Source organism: Erinaceus europaeus, chromosome 2, assembly GCF_950295315.1.
Source record: "Erinaceus europaeus chromosome 2, mEriEur2.1, whole genome shotgun sequence".
NCBI classification, from domain to species: domain Eukaryota; kingdom Metazoa; phylum Chordata; class Mammalia; order Eulipotyphla; family Erinaceidae; genus Erinaceus; species Erinaceus europaeus.
In genome coordinates, this window is record NC_080163.1 from 70,894,485 (window position 1) to 70,899,706 (window position 5,222).

Below are 5,222 nucleotides of genomic sequence, written 5' to 3' on the forward strand. Positions count from 1 at the left end.
ATGCCAGTTCTTTTGAAAACGCCTGTACGATATAGGTTTCTGTTCACCCCACAATGGCCATTAGTTAAAAAGAAAGGGGGAATTGTTGGTATGCATGAGACCCTTTCTGTTTCATTTGGTTTAAATCCCCCCTGCTTAACACTATTGTGCATTGTAACATGTGCACTTAAGAAGGTGCTCCACAAGCCGGACCCCTATTTATCTATCTATATATTATCTATCTATCTATCTATCTATCTATCATCTACCTAACTGTCATCTACCATGTATCTTTCTCTTTTTATATTTCTCATTAAAAATTAAGAGTTAAAATATTTTTAAAAACTACTCACACACCCTTTAGAATATACAAAGAAGTCAATATTTATTGAATAAATATTAAATTATTTTTCCTGATATAAAAATCAAGTTAAGCAATGTTAGCCATTTTGTTACCAAATGAACTACAGATCTATGCATTTATATTTCAGTCAACCTGTAATGTAGACTCCATACTTTAAAAAATATAGTTTACAGAGCATTATGGATTTGTTTAATACACAGACTTTTTATGTTAAGTATCAGAAATAAACTGTCAAAGGATTCTGAATTAAACAATAAGCTTACTATGTAGAGCATATATATGCTCCATCAAAATGAGATTTGTTTGACCTGTGAAACTTTTAATAATATTCAGATACCTAATATAAAAAATAAGCTCACAAGTCCAATTTATTTTAAGTATATACAGAGAATTTGAATGGACTCAACCGAAATATATGGTATAGAAATATAGTAGGAAGCTGTGTTGGGGCCCAATAGCATCCAGTTTAATTGGCACCCTCTTTCTGCGTTGTCCTCCTGGGTTGGGCTCAGGCAACAGAATGGGCTTGTGCCAAAGAAACCCATATGATGTAGGGGTCTACCCTAAATAGACTGAACTTCAAGACCAGAAATTGAAGTGAACATTCCTAAAACCAGTGAGACTTTCTGTAAGAAATGTGTCAAGCATCAACCTCACAAAGTGACACAATACAAGAAGGGCAAGGATTCTCTGTATGCCCAGGGAAAAAGGTGTTATGACTGGAACTAGAGTGGCTATGGTGGATAGACTAAGCCAATGTTTAGGAATAAGGCTAAAACTACAAAGAAGATCGTGCTGAGACTTGAATGTGTTGAGCCCAACTGCAGATCTAAGAAATGTTGGCTATTAAGAGATGTAAGTATTTTGAATTTGGAGGAGATAAGAAAAAGAAAGGGCCAAGTAATCCAGCTCTAATTTCATCTTGAATTTACTGTGAAGACAGTAAAATCTTGATGTTTTGTTCACTTCATTTGGCTGTAGTTGGTCATTTGAAAGGGGAAATAAAATAGCACTACCAATACAAAAAAAGAAAAAAAGAAATATAAAACCCTTATAATCCTGTCTGTTGGACTCTTCAGTGGGGAGGCCTCTCCCCTGGCAAAAATTTTAGGGCTTATACGCTCTGTTGCACACCAGATGTGGGGGGGGGGGCAGAAGGAATGTTCCAAGGCAGTACGGGTGAGTGACTGGATCTTTCCCTATGTAGCAAGAGGTGCCACCAGAGATAACCAGGGTGCTAGTCCCTGTTCAGGGAGCCATTTGCTTGGCTGGGCTAGTTTCATGGGTGGTAGAGAGAGATGACCAGGGACTCATGGCTGAGTGGTACATAGTTCAGTCTTTATTCATGTGGAATGCAGGGCAATCTAAGCTATCTCTAATCACAGTCCTGTCCTTATATATCCTGAGGTGGAAGTGTCAGGTCCGAAGAGGATGTATGTAGGATAGGGGATGAGGAGAAGGAAAAAGCATGCAAAACCAATGCCCTGGAGGCAGGGTGGTGCTTAGTTAACAGTGGTTATGTAAATAGAATACAGTGTTAAGCAGGGGGGATTAAACCAATGAAACAGAAGGGGTTTTAGAAGCAGAATTTAGAAGCAGACCAACACCAGAGGAATGTTTCCTGCACAAAATCCGTTTATTGAACAGCAAAGCAAGGTTTATAAGGGGTCGCAGGAGAGAGTGACATGTGTATACCATATATGGTAGGGAGGCAAAGGGTCTGTGGGAGGGTCAGGACTTTTCCAGTAATTGTTGATCAAGAGGTTTAATCAGTTAAAGGAATGAGAAAGCAAGGTTATCAGTAACCAGCAGCCAGAGGGGGTTCCTGAGGGCAGAGAGAAGATAGATTAGATATGATAAAAGGAATGGAATGGATGGGTTGGTATGGAGGGGACTTTCATGCAAAACAATGATTATGTACATAATAAGGGAGTAGACTATTGTGAGGCAGGTAGGCTGATAAAGAGAACTTTTCCCTGGTGGCTGTTTTCTTCCATGCTCAATCTCACATAGAGAGAGACTTACAGAAAAGTCATACCATCCAGGCTCCCACTTTTAAATAGGAGGTGCCACACCATGCTCAATCATATCCTCACAATTTCCCTACACCTGTCATCTGTTACTGTGACTAAAGATCTATAAGATAGTGCTCAGATTTTAGACAAGGAGATAGCCTTGTATGTAAGAAAAAGCAGTGAAAAGAAAAGTCAGAATATCTAGATAACTAGTTTAGTTTCACTATTAAGTACCAGGCCACCCCATTACCTGGGGCCCTAGTCAGAGAGTCCTGGGATTCCCACACAGACAGGATGGGCCTAGATCTCGATTAGATCCCTCTCTCCTTTTTTCACTGGTCATCTCCATCAGGAACAACGTAATGGACCCCTTTTATGGCCCCTATAGGACCTTGCCCTCAATGTAGATCAATAATGGTAGGGGATGTTCCATTCTCTGAAGGGAGGTTGCAAAACATACTCTACCTACCACCTAAGGAAGATGGGTCCTGAAATTAGTACAGCCTGGTATGTTCCTTGTCATGACCACAGAATGTGAACTCATACCTACAGGGATGTAGAGGTTGCGTAGGCTCCTATGCTGAACAGGGCCCCAGATCAAATCGATGGGGTCTACAGTCAACAATATTTATATATTTTCCCATATTTGGGAGATACTCTCTTCCCTGATTCAGCTTTCTGGTCCTTTTTCCAATTATGACACCATCTCCCCAGACAATAACCTGGGTCCACCTGCATATTAACTGTCTGACTCAATGAAAAAACTAGTAAAGTCATGGGCCCCTTGGAATATAGCTAAAATAGACTTACTAGCTTGTGGGCTGAGCTTCCCTTATGGGAGACAGACAACCAGGGACTCATGGCTGAGCTGTACGCAGTATCTCTTTATTCATGCAGGACGCAGTGCAATCTAAACCGAGCTAAACTAAACAAAAACTAAAGTAAAACTCACAATGCTGTTTTTATATATACTTGCCAAGTAGGGTGTAAACAGGATGTGATGTAGAGAGGATGGAGAGAAAAGTGACTGGTGAAAATCAGGGTGTGACAAGGAGAGGGGGCGGAGCAAAAACACATCATGAACCAGTGGGGATTAAACCAATGCCCTGCAGTGGTTATGTAAATAGAATACAGTGTTAAGCAGAGGGTTAAGCAGAAGGGGTTTTTAGAAGCAGAATTAGAAGCATACCAACACTAGCTTTTTCCAAAATGTAGACCCCAAATGTTCATCTGCAATATTCTTGCCTTTAGGTTCATGATTAGTCAACAATTTGTTCTGCTTTATATCTTATCTCTTTTTCAGCCACCAGGTTCTAGATGCTATCATGATGTGAACCTGACTTCCTTGGGCAGATGACCCCACCATGTGTCCTGTAGACACACTTCCCCAGATCCCTACCCCATTAGGGAAAGAGAGAGACAGGCTGGGACTATGGATCAACCCGTTAACATTCATGTTCAGCAGGGAAGCAATTACAGAAGCCATACCTTCTGCACTCCATAATGATCCTGGGTCCATACGCCCAGAGGGATACAGAATGGAAAAGCTATCAAGGGAGGGGATTGGATATGTAGTTCTTCTGGTGGGAATTGTGTAGGACTGTACCCCTCTTATCCTATAGTCTTGTCAATATTTCCATTTAATAAATAAAAATTAAAAATTAAATATATACAATGTGGAATAAAATTATAATTTAAAATTCTTCTATGTTGGTATGCATGAGACCCTTTCTGTTTCATTTGGTTTAAATTCCCCCTGCTTAACACTATTCTATTTACATAACCACTTCATTCTATTTGCAGTTAACAAGTTCCACCCTCCCTCCAGGGCATTGTGATTCAGTGATAGGATTCTCGCCTGCTCTGCCCCTTCTTTGTCACACTCTGATTTTCACCAGTCACTTTTCTCTCCACCCTCTCTATGTCACATCCTGTTTCCACCCTACTTGGCAAGTATATATAAAGACAGCATTATGAGTTTTAGAGTACTGTACTTTGAGTTTAACTTAGCTCGTCTTAGATTGTGCTGCGTCCTGCATCAATAAAGAGATACTGCGTACAACCCAGCCATGAGTTCCTGGTCGTCTGTTACCCGCCCGTGAAGCTAGCCCGGCGAAAACAACATAACCCATCGACAACAACATATGGCGCCACAACGTGGGACCAGACCTGCGCAACTCCCAGATAAGTGAAGACTTTGCCTACCTATGCACTATGGTCTTCTCTTTTACTTACAAAGAGGTTTGCCAAAGCCTCTACTGTTTCATTATGAGACAGTTTCTCTGTCTCTGGAACATTTTACTCTGGGCCACACTTCGGTTCCCTCACCGGGAACTTTGGTTTCTTATGACTGGGATCGTAGAGCTTGGGAGATGCACGGAGATTTCTCCTTGGACTTTCTGGATTCCCTCTCTCATGTTTCCCGAGGAAAAGGACTACATTTCGCTCCAGGCCATAATTTCGTTCTTTATGACCGTGATCGTAGACCTTGGGACATGCATGGGGATTTCCCCTGGGACTTTCTGGACTTCTTCTCGCATGTTTCCCATGGAGAAGGACTACTCTAATTTGAAGAACATTCTCCAGTACCCTGGCAGTTCCCAAGTATGGAGACACGTGGTTAGTTCTACTCTCCTGATTGGATTCTTTCTTCGATGGGAAGACACTTTTAAAAATGGGTGCGTGAAGCAATCCAGCAGGAACAGTCAGAAGCACCCTAAATGGAATTTTGAGGACCTTTTTGGACTAGGACGCCCTCCGGGGATTCTTAATCCTACATGGTGAGATCTTGATAATCTGGTTCAAGTTGCGTTTCATAAGAGAATGATTTGAATGACTGAATTTTTGTTTGACATTGACTTAAA

The 5,222-nt window shown here is 41.2% G+C and overlaps 1 pseudogene; it reads left to right on the forward strand.

The window, feature by feature from the left end:
• Nucleotides 1–522: 522 nt before the first annotated feature.
• Nucleotides 523–1,269, forward strand: LOC107522807 (large ribosomal subunit protein eL42-like; annotated as a pseudogene).
• Nucleotides 1,270–5,222: the final 3,953 nt, after the last annotated feature.